This window comes from Amphiura filiformis, chromosome 7, assembly GCF_039555335.1.
Source record: "Amphiura filiformis chromosome 7, Afil_fr2py, whole genome shotgun sequence".
Taxonomy (NCBI): domain Eukaryota; kingdom Metazoa; phylum Echinodermata; class Ophiuroidea; order Amphilepidida; family Amphiuridae; genus Amphiura; species Amphiura filiformis.
The window spans coordinates 45,441,145-45,457,062 of record NC_092634.1 but is presented as its reverse complement, the minus strand read 5'-3'; the positions used below and the strand labels follow the sequence as shown (position 1 = coordinate 45,457,062).

The 15,918-nt window shown below is 35.1% G+C and overlaps 1 protein-coding gene across 2 annotated transcripts in view; it reads left to right on the top strand.

The window, feature by feature from the left end:
• The window catches only part of LOC140157233 (uncharacterized), a 137,825-nt gene that overhangs the window by 77,128 nt on the left and 44,779 nt on the right, over positions 1–15,918 (top strand). The gene's annotated exons all lie outside the window — the stretch shown is intronic.

Below are 15,918 nucleotides of genomic sequence, written 5' to 3'. Positions count from 1 at the left end.
GTTAAAAAATGGTGAGCTGAGAAGACATTTGAATAACCACAGGAATCTATGGTACCAATGGGCTATTCCAGATAAAACATGCACCCCCCCTATAGAGGGCAAAAATTTGTTTTTCTAAAATGTCTGGAATTCCAAAGCATACTTGAGGAAGAAACCTGGATTTCCGGCCCTGTTTAGTGCATGTAAAATCTGGAAATCCATGGAGGGTATAGAGGGTTTTTAAAATTGTCAAAAAAAGTTGGAATTTTCAATTGACTTACCAAAAAAAATCTGGAATTCCATCGCCCTCTATAGAGGGTTTCTAAAAATACCCAAGTAAAAAGTTGGAATTTTTCAATTGACTAGCAAAAAAGTCTGGAATTCCATGGAGGGATATAGAGGGTTTTTAAAAATTATCAAAAAAAAGTTGGAATTTTCAATTGACTTACCAAAAAATCTGAATTCCATCGCCTCTATAGAGGGTATCTAAAATTACAAATAAGTTGGAATTTTTCAATTGACTACCAAAAAGTCTGGAATACCATGTTAGGGTTTTTAGAGTTATTTTAGGCTTGTATATAGGTGTTTATTGTTCTAAAGGTTTCATTATATTTGCTTTATCTGCCTTTATTCCAAGTCATCTATGATGTTTTACATGTATAATATAGGCCCACCACCTAGGCGTGTGTTTGGCAGTAACGTACGCAGGTTTTCAAAGTCTGGTTCAGGGGTCTCGATTCTCTGACTGTTTTAAAATTTAATAATAAATTCCCCAGTTTCCCACCGATTGGGTGCATTTCCCCGAACTTTTGACAAAAGGGGGGGGGGCACATCCCCTGTCCCCTTTGCGCACGCCACTGGTGTTGGTATCCTGGGTAACCACTAAAATTAAGCTTCTCTTTTGTGAAGGGTTGCTGTTCTCCTTACGGGTTTTCAATAACAATATGTGGTATGTAGGCCTACGAGTTTCTATATTAGGCCTAAAAAATGTTTGATTGGCGTAATATAATTTTAACATTCTTGTTAAACCAGGTCTATAGGTCCATGAACTGAACCACACAAAGGGACGCATACTCTGTCGGCAGCACACATTTGAACTATAAAAGGATTGGATTGTGAAACTCAGTTTCTTGCTTCAGCTCTTTCTAAAAATTCATTATAGGGCAAAATTCTTCTTTATGTCCTTAATTATTCTTTATTTATTCCTGTTCTTTCTTTCTTGAAGCCTAGATCTTTTTCCCCTACTTTACAACACGAATACAGTTGGAGGGCCATTCAACTTTGACGCGCTATTATTAAAATGTACGCTATGAATACGCACACAACGAAAATTTAAATTTGCTTGGTTTGGGTTGCAGTTTTAAAAGCTTCCAAAATTCTCTCTACAACTCCTAATAGCTATATATTTTATATACAACTACAAGAAAGGCTTTCAACATTCCAAATATGTTCACAAAAAATACCGTAACTTTGCAAGGAATATGATATGGGCACATAAACACATATTTTTGTCATGAATTGAGATAAAAGAGTAATAAAAACTGCGTTATTTTAAAAATGGTGCGAGTTCATATATCAGGAGTTTGCATATGATTAGAAACATGGCTTATTATCCTGATATTAAAAAATCAAGATTTTTGGTTGGTTAAGACAAAAACCTGCCGGGATGAAAAGGGTATTTTACAAGACGGAAAAATACCAGTATTCAGTAGGCCATGCGCGGGAAATGCGACAAGAACATTGAGAAGGTTCATGCGAGCAGTGTTAAACTGCTGCAGTATTTCACTGAACGCAGATGAATGGCGCGCTTAGGCGCAACAAAAAAGTCGCCAGCGTGTACTGCTCATGGTGTCAAGTCACGCGGTATTGTTATGAAGTTGTTTACTTAATTTTCGTGAATGGGCCTAATCTGGGTAACCACTTTAAACAATTATAACAACTTAGAATTTTAAGTTCAAAATTTGGGACAAAAACTAATCGATAGATAAAGGGTGAAATTACTTGTCTGGCTAAAAATTAGAATGATTAAAGCGTTAAGACAGAAAATATCCGGGTTAGAAGTCCTTAGCAACGAAAATAAATTTGAAGGTAATGCAAACGCAAAAATCACGAATTCTAACGACAAAAGTAGACAAAATAGAAATCAAGTAGAGAATTGTGAAGATATTTTCAATACAATTTATTTGTAAATTGCCCAAGATGATTGGCTACACATAATACGAAACATTTCAAATTGAAATTTTCCGCGGGAAAGGTAAGAAAGCATACCCAAGAGTGCGACGGTCATTTTTGCAAAGGTCGCGTACGTTAATAATTTGACCTTTAACGGAAAACGCGCATGATGGCCCTCCGACTGAATATTGTTGTATTGTCAATGGATATACCGTAGAACGTTCGCCTAATGGCGCTATGGGCCCCTTTGATATAACTGGTATTTTAGACACAAACTTAAAGTGCCCTCCCACAAAAATCCCACCAGCAAATAAGGGCATGCACATACCCTTAATTCTTGTTGTGATTTTTAGAGGAGGTAGCTCTCTCTTAAATTTGTACATGAAATTTACCCCAAGGCAAAGGAGCCCATGTGCGCCATTAGGCGAACGTTTACGGTACATAAGAATTCAAACTTTCTTACTTTGGTTTGAGCTGAGACTAAAATACCTAAAGCCTAAAATGTTGTTTTTATATTAAATACATACCTGTATTTGAATGAAATAGATATATTTATAATAGGCTACATGGTAAATACATGAAGCCACAGCAAGTAGAAAGTGCGACCTTGTCGCTACCGATGGTGCTTATGCTAATTGCTGCAGTACCTTGTACTACGCAGGTGCTCCTTTGTTAAAAGGGAATTCCCTGATTGGGGAGTGGACATCAAAGAGCTCATATCTAAAGTCATTGGGGACTGTTACTTTTTAAAGTTTCAACGTCCGTATAGTCGTATACATACGACATGTATGAATAAAATACGACATGAATAAAGTAATAATAAAGTGCACACACGTCTTCCAAATCTAGGTATATCAATTTAACACCCAGATTGGGAAGATGTATAGAGGAAATGGTCCTTTATTGTTACCAAAAAAAAAATACATGTTGCATGGATCGAATGGTGCAATTAATAATACCTTGTCTGTGTCATGTGCTAATTTCTTCGATAAAACAAAACAAATAACCACTCAGTATCATACTGATGTCTGAGTGAGGGATTATTATTTGAAAGGAAAATAAGTTCACGACTGCACTTGACTCACAAATGCTAGTGTTTCAACATAATGCAACTTCTTTTCTCAAATTTGCAAGTTTCTTGAGTTTTCTTGAGTAAACACGACCAAGCTGAGTTGTCCACACTTGCGTTTTACTTGACTTTGTTTATGTAAATATATTCACGGTTTTTATAATTGACACCTAGTTCGTTGCCCTGTTATAGCTATTATTATAAGATGAGCTCAAAGTGTATATTTCTACATTTTGAGCTCAAAATATTTAATCAATGAGAATAGGGATATCATATGTCTATACTATGATGCGATGCGTTGTGTGTGGGGTGTGGGCTCACTGGGCTGTGGGAGTGAGTGTGATGCTGTTTTAAACAAATAGGCCTATAAAAACAAAATCTTCGCACAAGCTAGAATGAAGAGTGAAGACCCAAGTCGGGCTGGGGATCACATTGCAGGGGATGAACCTATAGACCCACACCACTCTTCATACATAATTTCTCCCAGCCACATTTCCATAACATAATATGAAATTTAAAAAAAAAGGAAATTTAGTTCGGCATCAGAGGTGGGGCTCGAACCCTCGGTGCACCGCTATCATGTATACAGTATCGACATATTACCAGCGCCTTTACCATGTTTACCGCTCGGCCAACTAACTTGTTGGAGCCATCTTGAAATTTTGAACATATAATCACAACTTCAATTCATTACTTCAACATACCACGTGACAAGCAAAGGCAGAAAACGTACCATATTTTGGAATTTTATCTGCTTAAAAACATTAATGTGTAGAGCTACCATTATTAATATTGTTGAATTCTCAGACGCATACAAACAATACGAGGGGCCTATGATACATACACAATTGATTTCGTGCATGCACGTGCTCTGCAAGGTAGGGAGCCTAGTCAGCCTACCAAACGGTCTGGATTCGTAGTCCACGTACTGGTAGGTCCCCAAAGTTCTTTCAGATATTAAAAGATTAAATTCCCATAAAGACGAAACAGTAATCTTTAGTGGGGACCTACATCAATTTTACATAAAATTTCCGCCATCAATTCAGTGTTCATTTTTATTATTCAGAAAATATTTTGGCGTATATAAAATTGAAATAAAATTCTGCTTCCTAAACCACATAAACTGAAGCATGATTGGGTATCACGAATCGTTATATATGATGTACAGTTAATATTCAAATATTCTTTTACACATATGATGCTTCAGTTTTTACATTAAACAAGAATTTGTCTTTAAAAGACAAGTTCACGGACCAGGTGTATAGTACATGTACTTTGAGCTACTTTGGTCTAACATTTAATATTCATATCTAACCTACTCTGCACTTATTTGACAATAAATAAGTGATATGAGGCTTAATAATGATACCTGTGTCTTGACTCTGAAAAACAATATTTTTTAAAAACCTCATTTTGCATTTAGTTTTTAAGCCACCTCGGAAGCCACCTACAGGATCTCATTTTGCATTTAGGGTTTTTATTGCGTTGCAACGTAGCAAAACTTTCTTTATATATGGCCCAATTCGTGCCTGGAAAAGGCTATCCCTCTTACAACCTATCAACAGGTTTGATTTCTATAATGAGGTGTCACCGGGTTTCATGAGATAATAATACCAAATCTAAACGCCATGAAATTCAATACATCACGACCAAGCTCACATTGGGCGCCCCATTCCTTTTTTAAAGGAATTTTTATTAAGCCACCTACAGGAAACAAACTTGGCCATAAACTACGAAGTATAGAGTCTAATAAATAAATAAAATAAATAAAATAAAATGAAAATTGTACATGTATGCAAGATGCCTTATCACTAAAGTAAACAAATTACACAGCCATTTGCTCTTGCTAGCTTTTGTCAGGGTCAGGGATATTTGTCGCATAGTCCTGCTTTTATGAACACCAATATTATACAGGTTTATAGGCCTACACATGGGTTATTACAAGAGTCAATAAACATTTGACCAATTAACTATAGATAATGGACTTAGTTTTATGCAATGTAGTTATATTGAACTTTTTCTGAAGTAAGTCGCCTGCTGCATAGTTTTCTATACAGATGATATGTTTACTTTGTGATTAGGCCTGACCATGACCTGCTAGTTTGATTAACCAATCAGTTATGTGTATTGTCAGCATGTGATGGCTATAAGCCAATTGCAAACATATTTATAAAAAAGGCTAAAAATTCCTACACTGAGCAGACTCTTTGCTGGGTTTAAGGGCTAAATAGTAAGTTGTCATGTGGGGCAAGATTAGATAAAGGCATACAAACTAGGGTATGAGATATTAGGAATTATTTCCTAGCCTCTTAACCACAGGGTTGGGCTATATAGCTATTCAAGACACAGGATATGTAAGGGATAAACTGTGCATATGAGATGTGGGGGCAATGGCATCATTTCACTGACGTGAAAAAATATTTCATTGAAAACCCTCCCACTCAGCTATTTTAAAAAAAGGTAATCAGGCTTCCTCAGCATATCACATGTGTTATGGTATTATTTTGTGAATTGCCCCGTGATACTTTATGGAGGGGAGACTTTTATTTAAATATAAAGGACGAGTGGCCAGTATTCGGTAGGGTCTATATAGCTTTACAAATTCAGAGTCTTGTAATTATGATTTTAGAGCCAAAGGGGTAACTATATATTATAAAAGGTTAGAAAGTCAGTATTAAAAGCAAGTCAGATAGTAAGATACACCTCTACACTACAGGCTGCACTCCATAGTAGGCCCACAGCTAAAAACTACACTGACAGAAAAAAACTTTAAAAAGAGGAGAACTTTTTTATTTTTATTTTTTTCTACAATGCAAAATTGATCATTAAGAGGAGGAAGCAAATTGTATTGCCAATATGTTAACTTTAATTTTCCACTTTTATGCAAGAAATAAAAGAAGAAGATAAAAATTCCCTTCTAAAAGAAAAGCCATCTACAATGTAATTAGTTTGGGTTGAAGGCATTTTTAGAATCACTCTTTTTTATGATCCATCATGTTCCATGACAGTCCACCAAACCAGGTGGTGGTCGCATTGCATTTTCATCGTCAACCGTGTAATTGAATGGGATTATTTTGAAAATTTAAAATGCTTGAAATTTCACAAACAAATAGGCCAATATGTTAATAAATAATATAAATACAAGCTAAAACCATGGGGGTTCGATAATGAACCCCACAAAACTAACCGAGTATTTGGAAAATGCCATATCACTGTTAAAATAAAATTAAACAAGTTGTTTAAAATTTTAAACAACCACAAGTTACCAGGTGAATCGCTCAATAGTTGTTTAAAAATTAAACAACTCAAAATTGTTTAATTATTAAACAGTTTGTTGTTTAAAATGTTGACCAAGATTTAAACAACTGTTGTTTAGTGGTATAATTAAACAACTTAGTTGTGTAAGCCTAGATTAAACAACAGTGTTTAAATTGTAAACGGTTGTTTAAAGAAGGTTGTTTAAAAATATGTTTTTATTCACTGAATGTTGTTTACGTTTTATCAAACATTTTACTTGTATGTGTACACGTTTTACATTGAAATCGTTCGCTATTCTATATATACATGCTGCTGCTAAAACTGAATGTGATTTTGTGATCTGTGTGGTAAAAAAACTGAGCATAATATTGCTGATGTTAACTATAAGCTTACCTGTACAAGCATACTGTATCTTACAACACAGTAAGCTTACAGGCATAGTATCAATTTTTTAACCACATGTGGATCACAAAATTGCTTCCAGTTTGTGCACAGCAAACATTTACATAAATAGAGAGCGATACAGGCCTAAAACTTGTACACTTGCTGTATAAAGTTCAATAAAATTCCTTCGCTTCTCTCCACACATGCATGCTTGTCAAAACGGCCATCTTGGATTATGCAAATAATATTAAACAACTCGATGTTTAAAATGCCGATTTGGCGGTAAATTAGCATTTTTAAACAACTCTGTTTAAATTGATTATTTTGCCTTTTCATTTGTTGTTGTTTAAAACAATCAAGCTCCAATTTTTTGATTTTGAACAACTCTGTTTACTTTTCTGAACAACATTCTTTTAAACAGCAAAATTTTAAACAGTGTTCTAACGGTGTACGGCCGGGCGGTTTCACAAGCTGCCGGCTCTATCATGCCATTCGCCGCCTGCATCAAACCATCAATGATAAGAACATGCACACAGAAACAGCAAACATTAACTCCTATAACTTCCTGTCAACTCTTGAATTAATTACTCCAAATTGTTCTGTCTTTTTGTCTTTTCTGCCTTTTAGGCTACCCTTTAGCTCATTATTAATATAAAGAAATACACTGCAGTTTTTAGTAGTGGCTAAAAACTGCCATCCTACTTGCCTTATACATGCACATTAATTTTATATTAATTTATATATTAATTCGCAATTTATGCATAGCACATTATAAAATGTATAAAGACTGATATTGTTCAATAGGCTTACATGTATATCAATTGTACCCATATCAAAAATAGGCCCTGAAATTACATCGAATTTTTCCTGTTGAAAAGACAAAACTGATGTTTAAGATATTAATTATTTCATAAATGACATTTTGAGTCATTTTTATCCATAAAACGATACAGGATATAGGATATTTTTACTTTGACTTTTAGGTCCATAAAGGTTTTAATCATGTTATCAATACACCAATCCGAGAAGCGTTTACTGTATTTGGCCCTCTATTGACGGCAACACAGATGTACCAGAGCGGGAGATTTAATTCGTAATTCAATACTCATGATTGTGTATTGAATATCACTGTTGTGTACAATTCCGGGTACAATTCTGTATAGCACACAATAAATAATGGATGGAACCCCCGACCTCGGGACACCGCAGTTTTACATCGGGGACACCGCAGTAATGGCGAAGTCGGATAGGTGTATACACTCACATCTCATGCTGTGCTGATCTCCAGGATGTCTGCAAATGTAAATCTAAGAACGCCTGATAACAAGGATACTATCATTTTCTTTCGTTGATATGCTGTGGAAACTATTATAGGCCTGGCATATAACTTTTAATGTTATATTTCCTTCAAACCATAACTTTTGAAATTCTCACTCGTTTTCATTCGTTGAAACGGCAAAACATACTTTCTTTTTCTTACAAATCGAATAACAGGTCTTACATATATTTTCACCATAAAAAGTTCTGCTAAGTAATTCAAACCAATGCTAGTACCCCGTAATCTCTTTAGCAAACAAAGACGATCTCCGAATTAGATAGCCAGCTCTTAGCTGGTGAAAATCAGAATCCTCAAAGGGGCAGGGACAATCAAATGTTTGTTTGTTGTTGTTGTTTTGGCCAAATAATTATTTTATTGTTTTGAGTACGTTCGATAAATTTGGTTTTACCATAGACCACTAATGTCTTATCTTTCCTATTTTGGAGATTGATGATAAAAGACATATTGTATGATTTTGGTAAAATTTTAATTTTGTTCTTCTTTTTTGTCAAAAATTACTATGATTACATAATATTACTACTACTAGTAACACTTTATCTGTCAAGGGGGTCTTCTGATCATTTTAACCTGAGACTAGTAAACCAACAGTCTCAGGTTTTACTAGTCTCAGTTTTAACTAAGCGAAAATAAATGAGGTAAAAAGTAAAAAACCGACTTAGCCGCTTAACTGTGGAGCTTTGGGGGATCCCAGTTTTATTATGTTACTTCGAACAGGCTTAGTCCTTTACATGGTATTTCAGATAGCATTGGGCAATTACAGTTACAGTCATGTAAAAAGTACACTAATACAAATTTGAGCAAAATATGCAGCAAACATGAAATGATAGATTTACTGTAATACCAGAAGATGGAGAAATACATGTATCTCTTCTGCTGATCAAGCAGAACCCCCCCCAGATCCACTGGGTGTACATAGCCTGGTGTGACTGTGAAGACTGTGCATGTCAAAACACAAGTGTGTATAACTTTGTTTGCCAAGTCATGGAACCTTTTTTCAAACACATTAAAATGTGTTTGAAGAGCATAATTATCTTTATCCATGGTTAAACAAACAACCATGAACAAGATCTTGTTCTGTTACATGTACTGCTCTGTGGTTAAAGTTTCGCAAGTTACCAGTTTCATTTGATTTTGTTACTAACGTTTTTTAAATCTCCATGTGTTATTCAACCTTTTTTGGTTTACTCAGCATGCAGGGGAATTTTAGACGTGCTAAGAACATTGTAGGCTTTACAAAAGCAAAACGATAATTATAATGAGCTAAGTTAAATAAAGCCTAGTAGAAAAGAGATGCAGGGTATTTTAATATTTTAATGACATTCAAAGCTTTTTTCCTCCACCCCCTACACAAAACCCAATGGCATACATGTATGTATTTAAATTCCTCATCAAATTTATAATACGCTGATTAAAGGGATGATATCTGATATTGTATTTTAAGATTGAACAAAATCCACATCCCAAATCAATTTGGTTACTGTTATTTATTTTATAACATGAAGCCATAGAATATTTTGTTGTTTTATAACTGGATTTATGTTTTCCAAGTAGTTTTTATAAGTTGTTCTCAAGCTTGCTTTTGGGAGAGTACATGTTTTGTAATATCCAAAAAAGAAGATGCGAGACTGACTTCTAGTACATATTCATATAGTACAATATTGCCCCTGTTGTTGCAAACGATTGTTTTCTGGATAGAACTCATCAACAGAAGAATTTTGGTGCTTAAATGGTCAAAATCGGAAATAATACATTTCGAATTATGAATTTTCAAACTGTCCCATTGTGACCGGTCATTGGAACTGAACTAAAATAACAAAGTCCAAAAATACCAATTAGGAGCAAAATTAACACAAGTACCGCATATTTACCTTTTCATACATGCATATTGTGAAAGTGTGAAATAAAAGGGGTTTCTTATGAAATGGCACTTTATATGTCAATAACATATCAATTATTTTTTTCAAACCGAGGCACTGCATTGAAATCATGCTTTTAGAATTTGCCAAAAATCATGGCCGACATGGCACAAGATCAACAGTCCAGGTGGTTTTTTTCACAACCAAGAGTTTAAATGTTATTGGGTTATGCATCAAATAGTAAAATGACTGCTGAAAAGTTTTGGGGAATTTTTATTTCTACAGTCATGGGTGCAGAATTCTGACATTTTAAGGACAAATTCACCAAAATCCATAAAAGCTGAAATTTGATCAATAATTTATATAAATATTATTTTGTGTATTATGTTCCAGTCAACATTATTTTTTTTCACAAGTACCAGTATATAAAATATCCCGTAATTTATCGTAACTCAAATACCAAGTAGAATTAAGCAACCTTGGCAGCAAAAATAACCAATTTCCCCAAACCAGCAAATTAATGTGACTGAATTCAGTGAATTTTATAAATATGTGCATTGCGCATAGTAGGATTATGTGATCTTATAGCATAGTCTTTTTATGACATTTTTCAGTAGATATCCACGAAAAAAGCTTATTCCCAAAATTTCAGTTGATTCCGATTTTGCGTTTGCGAGTTATGCATGATTTATAATTATGTGTTTTACACTGCTCCATAGGCCACTGTTGTAATTTCGTTCTGGTATACCAGAACGAAATTCAAATTTGGCGATATTTTTGCTAAACGGAATTAATCTGCAAGAAATATTTGGTACATAAACATTATGTAGCCAGAGGTATCCAGTGGTATAAAAATCTCAACTTTTTTTGAGAAAAGTGAGGGATGAGGCTGTGGATCACTTAAATGCCCTTTTAACATGTTAACTAAAATAATTTAGGACCTAGGCCTATATCAATTATCATTAGGGACATGGCATTAAAAAAATATAATTTAAACCAGTTGAGTAGTCTTATTTAATTTTACTAAACAGCAGAGCAAAATCGTTTCCCTTTTTACTGTGATTTTTGGTTTTAATACTACATTGTAATATTTTGGCTTAAAATGTGATTTTTGATCAAAAATATGATTTGGGTCAAAAACTTAGTTTTGGTCTAAAATGTGATTTTTGGTCAATAATTTGATTTTTTGGTCAAAAATGTGATGTTTGGTTTTGAAGGTGTTTTTGGTCAAACAGGTGTTTGGTCAAAAATGTGATTTATTTTTTGATGATGTTTTGTTTTCCTTTTCTAAAACATAACTTGTTTTGAAATTGGGAAACAAATGAATGATGTGATATTTATTTGTTTTATACATTGCCAATACATAACATGTATTTGATTGAACATCTGCATTTTGTACCATTCAAAGAACAGTAGTTTTAGCTAGTATAATTACAGTTAATATTGATGAGAATTTTAATATGATACTGGATTCATATATCCCTCTTTCAAATGTTATCAATTTCAAACAATCCATAGAGCTAGAGACGAATTCGTATGACGTTTGTAATGAGACATTTTCCAGATGCAAAACATGTAAAAACAAAATCAATGTCCGGTTTTTTTTTAGGCGGGGAGCATCATTTAATATAAATTAATTTTAATAATAATGCACTTCTTGATTTTATATGCTTTTGGATTTTTAAATGTATATTTAGAGTCCCTCTTTCAAATTTTATATTTATGTGTAATCTTTGTACTGTTCATCGCAAAATGAATTTGCTGACAATTTGGTCAAAATTTATATTTGATCAGAAAAAAACTATTATTGTCAAAATTTCTGTTTTTTTGTGTCATGTTATTTAATCTAAAAGTATTTTAGGCGACGAATAAAAACCCCACCCTGTTCTACAGGCGGACCTTTCTACTTCAAGTAGGGTCAGACGTTTTTTTGTGTTTGTTTTTCTAGAGGGAGGCTAACTTGAAATTACCCTAAAATATCACCAAAATCTGAAATATTTTTACAAACATATTTTCTATGATTTAAGCAAAATACACATTTTTTTCATTCTCAAAAACACTCGGTTGGGCCCATAGAGAAGGGGTTTTTCGTAGCCTTTGTCAGAGTTTAATACTATTTTATGTATTATTATTAAATTTATTTTATTTTGTAACATTTTATAAAACTTAACTAAATAACAAAAACTGATGCTAAACTTAAAATTTATATCCATCATTGAAAATCAGTCAATCCCGGAAAGTAAACCTGTTACTAAAACCCAAAGCCATGATGGGTTGATTTGTTTTTAATACACAGTTTCTTGAGCTTAACCCAAATCAGCTATCCTAGAATATTCTAAAAGCACACTCAGTAAATTTTCAACAGATGACAGGGCGGCGGCTACTGCATGACCAAGAACTACAATATTGACTTTCCTTGTGTGTATGTGTGCACTATCTATGGTGTGTGCTATGTACCATGAACAATTATTACGTAATAGTATTGACTTTATTTGTTGAACTTGTTGAATGGGCAGTGTACCCCATTATCACACCTATGATGTACCAGAGATTTTCTCTGCTCCTAGTCCTACACATACTAATTAGTGCATTTGCTTGGGGGGGCTAAAATAAATGTTGCTGGTATCGCTGGTATATGGCTGGATTTACCTTTTGATGGTCCATGGGCAAGGCAACATGATTGCCACCTCTAGTGGCGGCCCTTCAGATAGAAGACACCCCTCCCCCACAACTGTAACCCAAGTTTTTTCCAAGCTTACCCCAGAGTTGTCCGCATTTCAATGCTAAAATTCAAAGGTGGATGGTACCGGAATCACCGAACCAGTGGGCAAAATTTCCAAATCGTCCCACTGATTTGCTACTAAAAGAACATCAGGACAAATCCACGCGAAAAAAAATTGCAATTTCAATGCTAGAATGAACAAAATTGAGGACAACATGTGCCAAAGGAAGATGGAGATGCATAGGCCTTTTACAACGAGGAGCTGCCCTAGCACTCATATTATTTATGATTTTACATTATAGAAAGGGTGGAATTATAACTCTCATTTTTGAGATTCAGTATTCAAATTCGAGAAGAAAAAAAGAGGAATTTCCATGGGGGTGTCTCGCAGATTTACTCACAGAATAGGCCTACCGAGAGGCGCGGCAATTTTGCATTTTAATACTAAATGGGCCAAACTGGGGTAAACTATAGACCAAAAGGAAGATGCAAATCGTAAATTTTGTCACAACATATCTGTCGACTGTCTGAGCAGGGGAGGGGTCTGATTCGCCACCCTGCGACTTGTTTCACGTCAAGTTGGTGTACCTTGCTCTTTTTCTTTCCCTTTAAATAATTAGGGCCTACTCAACAACAAAATTGGTTGTCATAGTAACTTGGGCTGTCAATCATGATGATAACTAGTACCCACCACCAATTGAGGCGCCAAGTATTGTGAACTCAACTTGTATGGAATGGGAAAAAACACCCCCCCCCCCCACACACACACCCGCCCCCCTCTCATATGTACATACATAATGACAAATTACATTGAACTGGAAGAGAATGGAATTCCTGATATCTATTTGCATAAAAGACTGGAAATCCCGGCAAATTACTAACAAAACGATCTGGAATTCCAGCACCTCAATGGAAAAAAATATGGATTATTTTGTTGACCAGAGGCAAAAAAGTCTGGAAATCCAACGAAGGATAAACACAATAAACCTGGAATCCCAAAACCCTCTATGCCTTCAGACTAACAAAACGGTGGAAAAATCTGGAAATTTTATGCGCCAAGCATAGGCAGAATAGGCTGGAATTTGACAAGCATATTGTAGAATTGGCTGAATTCCGCCCCAGAGACCACCAAAAATCTGGATTTCGTTGCCCTCTATAGGGGGGTGCATGTTTTATCTGGAATAGCCCAATGTAAGAATTTCTTCAATATAAAAGAGAAACCATATCAGTGTGAACATTGTCAGAAATGTTTTACTAACAAGTATAACATGAAAAGACATGTCAGAATTCACACAAAAGAGAAACCCTATCCGTGTAAATACTGTCAGAAATGTTTTACTATCAAGTCTGATCTGAAAAGGCACACCAGAATTCACACCAACAAGAAACCATATCAGTGTGAATATTGTCAGAAATGTTTTACCCGAAAAGATCATCTTGAAATCCACATTAGAATTCACACGAAAGAGAAACCATATCAGTGTGAATATTGTCAGAAATGTTTTACTGACAGAGGTAACCTTAAAACCCACAAGAGAATTCATACCAAAGAGAAACCCTTTCAGTGTGAATATTGTCAGAAGTGTTTTACTATTAAGAATGATATCAAACACACATCAGAATTCACACCAAAGAGAAACCTTATCCGTGTAAATACTGTCAGAAATGTTTTACTATCAAGTCTGATCTGAATAGGCACACCAGAATTCACACCAAAGAGAAACCATATCAGTGTGAATATTGTCAGAAATGTTTTACTGTGAGAGGTAACCTTAAAACCCATAAGAGAATTCACACCAAAGAGAAACCATATCAGTGTGAATATTGTCAGAAATGTTTTACTGTGAGAGGTAACCTTAAAACCCATAAGAGAATTCACACCAAAGAGAAACCATAACAGTGTGAATATTGTCAGAAGTATTTTGCCACAAGTCTAATCAGATAAGACACAAGATCGAGGTTTCATTCCAGAGAGAAACCCTGTGAATGTTGTCAGATGTGTTTTACTCAGAATAATCTGAAAAGACACATCAGAATTTACACTAAACAGGAACCCTTTCAGTGATATTGTCAGAAATGTTTTGCTGACGAAGTCAACCTGTGTGTCACATGAGTATTCATACCAAAGAGAAACCATATCAGTGAACAATTTGTCTTAAGTAGTTTACTCACAACTTTAATCTTAAATCCCACATTGGGTTTTTTAAGTAATACATGTAATATTAAGGCGATTGTGCAATAATCATGAGCACTGTTGTGGGTAAAATAGGGGGGGGCAAACATTTTTAGCCAGGGGGGATTTTGCCCAGCGGAGAGGGGTAATATGGGCACACATACATGGGCGCCTTTTTAATTCAAAAAGGCTAAAACAGTATGGAATGCTTAAATATGCAGATTTTCCTGCTCTCTGTACTTGTAGTAATGTATATCTAGAACATTTAAGGTTTGCAAATTGAGATACCAAAAATTTGGCATGTGCAAGGGGGGCGGGGGCAAAGATTTTTTGGCATGCCAAGAGGGGGAGTGAAGTCCTAATTATGTTTGGTGGTATGACAAGAGGTCATATTCTTGTAGTTTCTTCAAGCTAGTTTATATACAATGCGAGAAGTATATATATTGTATGGCTTAGGAAAACAGTACAAAAAAGCTTAAATATGCACAATTTCCTGCTCGCTGCGCTCGCAATATGTATATAAACCATTTAAAGTTTGCAAATTGGGATCCCAAAAATTTGGCATGTTCAAGGGGGGGCAAAGATTTTTGGCAGGCCGAGGGGGGGGGGGCAAGCAATTTATGGCAGGCCGAGGGGGGGCAAGCAATTTTTGGCGAGCCGTTTGGAAATTTTACCCCGGCGCTCATAATTATTGCACAGCCCCTTATTGTATGCAATGACTGACTGACTGCATGCCCATCTTTATACCCGTAGAAAATATGAGTTGATGAAAATGGGGTAAAAAACTGATTTTGACCTACAACCAACGAAATTTAATAGTTGGCACACCTTGACAATATGTTGGAACTCTTCATTGCCGCTCTAATAGTTAAGTGAAATTAGTATAACTATGTTTCAAGTGATGAGAAGTACATACCTTCTCCTTTCCCTCCCCCATTCCCCCTCAATCAATGTTGGGGAGACTGG